This window comes from Oncorhynchus mykiss, chromosome 11 (assembly GCF_013265735.2).
Source record: "Oncorhynchus mykiss isolate Arlee chromosome 11, USDA_OmykA_1.1, whole genome shotgun sequence".
Classification (NCBI taxonomy): Eukaryota; Metazoa; Chordata; class Actinopteri; order Salmoniformes; family Salmonidae; genus Oncorhynchus; species Oncorhynchus mykiss.
In genome coordinates this window covers 8686912-8697389 of record NC_048575.1, presented here as the reverse complement: position 1 = coordinate 8697389, position 10478 = coordinate 8686912, and positions in this window count along the sequence as shown.

The following is a 10478-nucleotide window of genomic DNA, read 5'->3' as shown; positions in this document are numbered from 1 at the left end:
ACAGTTGAGACATGGATTGTGTATGTGTGCCATTCAGAGGGTGAATAGGCAAGACGGAAATTTAAGTACCTTTGAACGGGGTATGGTAGTAGGTGCCAGGCGCACCAGTTTGAGTTTGTCAAGAACTGCAACGACGCTGGGTTTTTCACGCTCAACAGTTTCCTGTGTGTATTGAGAATTGTCCACCACCCAAAGGACATCGAGCCAACTTGTCACAACTGCGGGAAGCATTGGAGTCAACATGGTCCAGCATCCCTGTGGAATGAGATTAATTGAGGCTGTTCTGAGGGCAAAAGGGGTTGCAACTAAATATTATGAAGTATTCCTAATGTTATGTACACTCATTATAAAACTGAATCAAATATGAATTGGATTATTGTTTACTTAAAAAAACATTTTTAAACATTATTTCTAAAGCATAATGGTTTCAGTGGTCACTTTCTGTACAATGGCAAGCAAAACTGTTTTTGTAAATTATTTATTATAAGATTTGATTGTAAGATTTAAAAATAAATGAAGAACAGTATTTAATAATAACGTTTTCAGAAGCACATTTTCTCAACCTTTATCTTCTTTGCCACAGAAAGAACATGATGAAGAGTGAAGCTCTCAGATGGACCTTTCTGAAAATGTCCTGACTGTCGTGCTTTAGTTTTCTATATTCTCCATGTAACATGAGCAGAATAAAGAATAAACTAAATTGAAAATGGCCCCTCTGTGTATTCCTTGTAACATGTTACCTGTATGACAACGGTTTTTCATATCTGGTTGTCGAAGGTGTGTACGGGAGGCGAAGTCAGGTGCAGGAGAGCAGAGTGTAGTGAACATGCGCACTTTAATTCCATTCCACAAAATACAGCACATAAAAACAATAACGTGCCAAAAACACGGAACATGGCAAAAGTAAAGCGCCCGACAATAATCCACATCACAAACAAACAATACACACAAAGACATGGAGGGAAAACAGAGGATAAATACATGCAGTAATTATAGAATGAAAACCAGGTGTGTAATGGAACAAGACAAAACCAATGGAATATGAGAAATGGATCGGCGATGGCTAGAAAGCCGGTGACAGCGATAGCCGAACGCCGCCCGAACAAGGAGAGGAGCCGACTTCGGTGGAAGTCGTGACACTGGTATAGACATCTGTCAGGGTTGGTGTTGATTCCATTTCAATATTTCTGGTACGTTCTATAATCTAATTTGGTTGTTTAATTCAAATTGACTTCTAATCACATGGCCCAGTGGCATGCTGGACAGAAAGTGACTTTCCCACTAGCACTCACATTATATAAAAATGGTTTATCTATCTATTGACATATAGTACCAAACAAAAGTTTGGACACACCTACTCATTCCAGGGTTTTTCTTTATTTTTACTATTTTTTACATTGTAGAATAATAGTGAAGACATCAAAACTATGAAATAACACATATGGAATCATGTAGTAACCAAAAAAGTGTAAACAAATACAAATGTATTATATTTGAGATTCTTCAAAGTAGCCACCCTTTGCCTTGATGCCAGCTTTGCACACTCATGGCATTCTCTTAACCACACTTTTTGTTTGGCCAGGCAGGGATGTCCTTGTCCCATCGCGTTCTAGTGACTCGTGTGGCGGGCCGGACGCATGCACACTGACACGGTCGCCTGGTATACAGTGTTTCCTACTACACATTAGAGGTCGACCGATTATGATTTTTCAACGCCGATACCGATTATTGGAGGGTCAAAGAAGCCGATACCGATTAATCGGCCAATTTCTATTTATTTATTTATTTGTAATAATGACAATTACAACAATACTGAATGAACACTTATTTTAACTTAACCTTTCTAGCGCAGGCGTTCCTCTAGCGGAACCCCTCAACAACATTCCGCTGAAAAGGCAGTGCGCGAAATTAAAAAATATTTTTTATAAATATGTAACTTTCACACATTAACAAGTCCAATACAGCAAATGAAAGATACACTTCTTGTTAATCTACCCATCGTGTCCGATTTCGAAAATGCTTAACAGCGAAAGCACAACATATGATTGATTATATTAGGTCATAGCCAAGTCAAAAAAACACACAGACATTTTCCCAGCCAAAGATAGGAGTCACAAAAAGCAGAAATATTATTAAAATTAATCACTAACCTTTGATGATCTTCACCAGATGACACTCATAGGACATCATGTTACACAATACATGTATGTTTTGTTCGATAATGTGCATATTTATAGCCAAAAATCTCAGTTTACATTGGCGCGTTACGTGCAGTAATGTTTTGATTCCAAAACATCCGGTGATTTTGCAGAAATACTCATAATAAACATTGATAAAAGATACAACTGTTATTCACAGAATTAAAGATAGACTTCTCCTTAAGTTAATGCAACCGCTGTGTCAGATTTTAAAAAACTTTACGGAAAAAGCATAATCTGAGAACGGCGCTCAGAGCCCAATCCAGCCAGAGAAATATCCGCCATTTTGGAGTCAACAGAAGTTAGAAATAACACTATAAATATTCACTTACCTTTGATGATCTTCATCAGAAGGCACTCCCAGGAATCCCAGTTCGACAATAAATGACTGATTTGTTCCATAAAGTCCATCATTTATGTCCAAATAGCCACTTGTTGTTAGCGTGTTCAGCCCAGTAATCCATCTTCATGAGGAGCGAGCACTTCATCCAGACAAAAACTCGAAAAGTTCCGTTACAAGTCGTAGAAACAAGTCAAACGATGTATGGAATCAATATTTAGGATGTTTTTAACATAAAACATCAATAAGCTTCCAACCGGAGAATTCCTTTGTCTGAAGAAAAGCACTGGAACCAGAGCTAACTCTGTCGGGGGCACGCGTCACGAGCCTGAGACACTCTGCCAGACCACTGACTCAAACAGGTCTCATGAGCCCCTCCTTTATAGTAGAATCCTCAAACCAGTTTCTAAAGGCGGTTGACATCTAGTGGAAGCCGTAGGAAGTGCAACTTGACTCCATGAACACTGTGTATTCGGTAGGCCAAGCTTTGACAAACTACAAACCTCAGATATCCCACTTCCTGGTTGGATTTTTTTCAGGTTTTCGCCTGCCATATGAGTTCTGTTATACTCACAGACATCATTCAAACTGTTTTAGAAACTTCAGAGTGTTTTATATCCAATAATAATACTAATATGCATATATTAGCATCTGGGCCAGAGTAGGAGGCAGTTCACTGGGCACGCTATTCATCCAAAAAGTGAAAATGCTGCCCCCTATCCCAAAAAGGTTCAAGAGACAGCGCACTTCTTAATCAAATAAGCTACTTTAACGCAAATGTTGTTATCATCTGTTGCCCTGTGAAATCAGCAAAACAAGCTCAATAACCCAATGCATGCATGCACTCCTATTGAATATGTGACTCATTTCAGATAACTAGGCATATGTCACACGTCACTACTTCAAAGGAGAGGCATTTCATTTTTTTTTTTTCAGCAAAATTCATTTTTTGGGAGAAATGCCTTCTGGAACATGTGGACTTTCATGTGCCTTAATAACAACCTTGTATTCCATCTGTAAATACAAATAAAATAGTTAAATTATGAGCCTAGTTGGTTTAGACACCAGGAACCAAAAACCAGGAATTTTCCCGCTAGCCATGATTGGGTGAGATAATGGGTGGGCTGGATTTGTCTGGAGATGAATTTGGATTGGTCTGTAGCATCTGTCTATAACGTGAGCTTGCTCGTTATGTGTTGATAGACCTTTCTACCGCGCTGTTTTTGAAAGACATAAAATTAGCCACCAAGAACTACAAAAGTTTTGCTACTTTTCTCAACAACATTGATAACCTGAAATTATCAGGCGCTATCATTAGATCAGTTGGAAAAAGTGACGGGCTACCTTCTGCACTAGCCACGGTCAGTGTGAACCAGATGACTTGACACAACGCTGGCCAAAAAATATGTAATAATTGGCTACAAAAAAAAATCAGTTAAATGGTTTCAGTCTGCTGTGAAGTGTTCATCCATGTGTACGGGTAAGAGTCTAGCTACATTTGCAGATATTAAAAATTTCTAATTTGGTCAGAAAGTCCTTTTCATTGCAAGTCAAAGCATACTGTTCACTAGCTAGCGAACGTTAGATTGCTGGCTCGCTAGCTAACATTTACGTGTATGAATCAGAAGTCCATTTGCATTGCTAGTTACAGTGCCTTGCGAAAGTATTCGGCCCCCTTGAACTTTGCGACCTTTTGCCACATTTCAGGCTTCAAACATAAAGATATAAAACTGTATTTTTTTGTGAAGAATCAACAACAAGTGGGACACAATCATGAAGTGGAACGACATTTATTGGATATTTCAAACTTTTTTAACAAATCAAAAACTGAAAAATTGGGCGTGCAAAATTATTCAGCACCCTTAAGTTAATACTTTGTAGCGCCACCTTTTGCTGCGATTACAGCTGTAAGTCGCTTGGGGTATGTCTCTATCAGTTTTGCATATCGAGAGACTGACATTTTTTCCCATTCCAACTTGCAAAACAGCTCGAGCTCAGTGAGGTTGGATGAAGAGCATTTGTGAACAGCAGTTTTCAGTTCTTTCCACAGATTCTCGATTGGATTCAGGTCTGGACTTTGACTTGGCCATTCTAACACCTGGATATGTTTATTTTTGAACCATTCCATTGTAGATTTTGCTTTATGTTTTGGATCATTGTCTTGTTGGAAGACAAATCTCCGGCAAAAGGTCGCAAAGTTCAAGGGGGCCGAATACTTTCGCAAGGCACTGTATAGCCTAATGTTAGCTAGCTAACACTGGACCTAGTTGTTAGCTTTAGCTACCTGCAGATTCATATTACAGCTATGACAATGTTTGTACTGGTAGTAGTATGAGTTGGGATTATGCCAGTTCATTGTTTTGCTGGATAGGTACAAGGCCAAACAAAAGACTCCACTTCGCCAGATGATACAGGGATGCAAACTTGTGAGGGCCCAAAAAAGTGACACTTTTTGTTTTGCACTGAAACATGCAAAGAAAATCCCCGCCAGGGGGAAATGCAGGTTTTAACTAATTAAACAACAAAGAATATGATCTACATGATGAGTCTCTATGTGTAAAATAACAAGTGGTTAATGTGAACCTAACTTACAGCTAAAAAAAATGTAAAGAAAGCAATCCAATTGTTGCCTAGACTTTCCTGCAAATGACACTCAAGTCTTGAGAAAAAACAATACACTAATTTTGCAGTTAGCCATGACAGCCTGTATAATAGAACGCTTGTGACCACACACATCTAAATATTGCATTTGTGAAATAAACATCTTAAAGTAGAAATAGAATGAAACAAACAGGCATTCTATTTTTGCTCTATTATAGTGGCCACTATAGTAGATGTAGATCAAGTGCACAATGCTACATGTGTGCAAAAATAACATTCACAGAGTAAAAAATGTAATAATCCCCTCTCACTCACGTGTTACTGTCTAGTTCAACCTAACAAAAACAATATACTTGGGCTACTCTGCACATTATTACATCGTTCACGTTCTGCCTGTGGACATCTGTTCTACAATGTGCCAGCAGGGCATGATACCCTTTGTTGGCATAATTGATCTCTTTCAGGCAGAGAGTACACCTGGCATACATACCCCTTTGTATCCACTGTATTGAAAAAGTGAGAAGGAAGGAAAGTGTGTGGTGCTCCTTTCAACTCTATGGTGGCATCCAGCTTAAGCCAGGCCCAGCTCCAGCTACACTTCATCCCTGAATCCACTTGTTTAACGAGCAACGCCTCATTTTCACGTAATTCTCTCATTCTGAAAATTAACCACATACTGTAGAGGGAAAACATTAGTTCACCGATAGTACTCTAGTTAGTTTGTTAACTTGTTAACATTTCACACAGATCAAGTAAGCAACTAACGCGTCATAACTTGAGGAACGGCAAGGAGTCGTATACCAGTTAATACTTTAGAGAATGGTTAGGTTACTAACGTTAGCTGTTTGCTCATTTTCACACCATAAACTCAATTATTTGATCAGTTAAATTGGCTAATGTTGCTCAACATTTCTCTGGCTAGCTAACAGAGAATTCGACCCAGCTACTGTGGCAAGATCCTTAACAATGCTAACAATACTTGTTCCACCACACTTTCTCCCTCACCTCAAACTTTCCAAATGCCAGTTGTTTTTCGGTTACAGCTCATGAAGTACGCTTCCTCACTCCTGTCTCCGTGGTCAGGCTTCTCACCTTCCTCTTCGTTATTGCTCAGAGGACGCGCTGCTATAGGTGTCAACTGCCATGCCATTCCACTCACCGCCCTTTCAACACGCGCTGATGCTGTCTTGTTCGCATACAACCAGTAGTGATCCGAAGACCCCCCCGCCTAAACTTTTCTCATCGGAGCTACACGAATCACGTAGGTCACCTATTTTGGAATCAAAACGCCAAATTTCGCTGAAAGGTGAGTAGTTTCCATCCCTGATGATTACATGACCCATCAAGTTAGCCTGGTGTGTCTGAGAGTGATTAAGGCCATCTATTTTTTTTCATGATCATGTGTACATGTCTAGACAAAAGTGACCATTTCCTTCACATGACCCATACATTTACCCATACAAGTGTGTCTGGGTAAGAATCATCTAATAATAATAAAATATTGATAAAATATTTTTATCTGGACACTTTCAGTTTTTGATTCTGAATGGGTGTAGACACACAAATGCTCTCCAGTAGCTCTTCTGTGGGGTTACAAGTTAATACACTTTTATAGCAGAATTACTTTCCCATTGTTCCTCAACTGCAGTGTATGATATACCATTTTCTAGTTCTGGGTCTCTACTTTTATCAAATGTAAAAAACACTATTTAAAATGTTGCTACATTAAACCGAATGGAGGCATCTGGTCACATATGCATTCACCTGTACTGTTAATAGGCCTAGGCTACATCTTGATTTACCCTGTTTATCAATAGAGATATACCATTCAAATAATTTATTACCATTATGATGTTATGGCGTTAGATTGGTAAAAAAAATAAAGTCAAATTGATTGTATGATTGTACAATTGCTTCATTAACGTATACAGTGCTTTCTGAAAGTACTCAGTCCCCTTGACTATTTCCACAGTTTGTTACCTTACAGCCTCATTCTAAAATTGATTTCTTTTTTTAAACAAAAAATCCTCATCAATCTACACACAATACCCCATAATGACAAAGCGAAAACATGTTTTTAAATGTGTCTTCCGCAGAAAGACAGATTTTTACCTTGTCAACTCGTGGATTTGATTTAGCAATCTTTCGGTTAACGTTACTGGCCCACCTGGGCACTATAGTCCTGCCAGTATGTTATGTAACGTTAACTAACTAGCAAACCAAGAACATTTAACATGAACTAGCTAGCTTTGACAATTACATTGTATTTATTACCTATATCATATTAACTAAACACGTACATTTCCAGAACAATTATTCTTACCTTGGTCAGTAAGTGGCAGTTGGTGGCAACTGGCAAGCTAAAGCTAACGTTAGCTGTTTTAACTAACATTAACGTTACCAGCTCGATGAAAACTCTTGCTTGCAAGCAGTTCCGAATGTATTTATTTTCTTCCTCTGTCAGGTGGAAATATATTTTAAATCAATGTTATACATATGTAATTAAATAAAATGTAATTTTCCATGAGAAAACTTTTGGTAATGACTGGTCTTCTCCTTCGTCAGATGTATTTTTTTTATTTTTCTAAATAGTAACGGTCGCTCTGTCAGTTAATGGGGATCCTCTATGGAGGGAGATAGCTGCCAAAAGGTTGAATGTACTTATCGTTAGGATTGTAATAAAATCCATGTGTAAATTGTTAGGATCATAAGAGAAGCCATGTGAAACGTGAAATGTAAACTTTAAATTACGACTACAATTTAACATTTACAAGTACCATTTTTTGTCATTTACATTTTTGGGGTATATATATATATATATATATATATATATATATATATATATATATATATATATATATATATATATATATATAGAGAGAGAGAGAGAGAGAGAGAGAGAGAGAGAGAGAGATTTTTTTTATTTTTCTTACTTTACCCTTTACTCGGTTATAGATACTTTTTATACCTACAAACTTTTGTAGGTAATGTGGCGTCTGCAGTGGACATGAACCAAATGTAGCTAGTTGGAGTTAGCTAGTCAATCAAGCAACTCTAGCTCAGATATTAGAGTCATTTTTGCAGCTTCTGGTTTAATTTCCAAAATAAAAGTCTAGAGCTTATTTTAGAATGTTACACCAGTAGATGACTTAGTATAGGCTTGGGCCTTCAGCAAATGACTTGTGTGAGAATGATAAAGACACAGAATAGTCTTGTCTAGAATAGCCACCTGAGCTGCAAAATAGAAAGTAAATGTGATTTAGGCTAGGCCTATTCTGCCATCTACAAATGCCATGCTGTTGTGCGTTATTTAAAGGCCATATAATTGCATAATTTGATTGTTCTCTATCAACAATGACAAGCCACCGGGGTCTGACAATCTGGATGGAAAATTACTGAGGATAATTGCAGATGACAAGTCCAGAACAGACTATGGGAGGCACACAGTACTATATAGAGCCATGACTACATGGAACTCTATTCCACATGAAGAAACCGATGCCATCAGTAAAATTAGATAAACACCTTAGGGAACAGAGGGGACTGTGAAGCTGCCTTTTCAGCAGCTAATGGGGATCCATAATAAATACATATACAACTATTTTGTTTAACATTTATTTAGAGAAGATATTTAGAAGACTGTGAGCTAGGGTCTCTTTTTAATGGGAGCCCTATAATAAAAACAGTTATAAAACACAATTACATTTAATTTGAAATTATTCCTCAAGACACCAGTCCCCAGAATGATGGTCTAAATTGCAATGCCTACAAGTTGAAGGCCTATTGTTAAAAATTTGGATAGGCCTAAATTAAACACAGAATTATTCAAGTGATAGGCTAAAGAACTTTGGAGAGTTTAGATAATTTTGAATACACACATGGATTTAAATAAACAACTAGATAAGACTGTTCTATTGTCTTTTATTTAGTTCCTATTGCAACTCAGACACATGACTGAATGGATGCCATACTGACTGACTGAACTGAATGAATGATGAATTAAATGTTCAAATATGTTGGAATGACGAGTTGCACGCGTCATGCATGCCCTGCACTTTATTTGGCTAGTAGGCAAATAGGCCTACATTAAGGTATAAAGACTCTATATGGCTGCATGCCTCCAGAAGGGCATCTTCTGAGGGCTGCTTTTCCGAAGATGCGCGGTGCAGCATGGAGATCACAAGCTCTTCAACTGGGCAGCAGTGTCGTGATGGAGGGAAGAGCCGACACGGAGACTACCTAAGACCACTGCAACAGAGTTATTGTAAAGAGTGGGAATGAGCTTATGCCAGATTTAGCCGACGTTTAACCTCTCCCTTGTTAATTTCAAAGTCAATATGTTCATGACTCGATTCATATAAATAATGTAAAATAATTTTTTATTCATATTAACCTACAGGATATGCATTGGCCAGATTTTGAGGAATGAAATGTCTAAATATTCTACACAAAAGTGGTCATAATTAATAGATTCACAAAACATCTATTATTATTCTGTTTCATTATTCTTGATAGATACTGATTATGATTCATTATTTTTTTTAAATGTATTTAACTAGGCAAGTCAGTTAAGAACAAATTCTTATTTTCAATGACGGCCTAGGAACAGTGGGTTAATGGCCTTGTTCAGGGGCAGAAGGACAGATTTTTACCTTGACAGCTCGGGGATTTGATATTGCCACCTTTCGGTTACTAGTCAAATGCCCTAACCACTAGGCTACCTGGTAGATAATGCTGATTATGATTCATTATCAAAGATAGATACTACTGGTTATGATTAATTATTCCTGGAAGATACTAAAAATCTAATCAAAGTTTATTTGTCACGTGCGCTGAATATAACAGGTGTAGATCTTACAGTGAAATGCCTACTTACAGGCTCTAACCAATAGTGCAAAAAAGGTACTAGGTGAACAATAGGTAGGTGCTCGGTCCTCCTTTTCCTGTAGTCCACAATAATCTCCTTAGTCTTGGTTACGTTGAGGGATAGGTTGTTATTCTGGCACCACCCGGCCAGGTCTCTGACTTCCTCCCTATAGGCTGTCTCGTCGTTGTCGGTGATCAGGCCTACCACTGTTGTAACATGGTGTTAGTATGTTCACAAATTTCACATTTACGTGAAATTTGTCTCGCTCCATAGGGCTTGGGAAAATTTGAAATTGTGATTGACAGCTCACTGAAAAATATATTTACAGAAATGTTATAGATTCACATGTCTCGTTCATCTCATTATGTTTAATAAGTAGCAGATATACCTCAAGGAATATGATAATAGGCTAGCTACGTAATTCACTTTCTGATCCAACTTTTGCATGCAACGCCCACTTTGTGAACCTAAT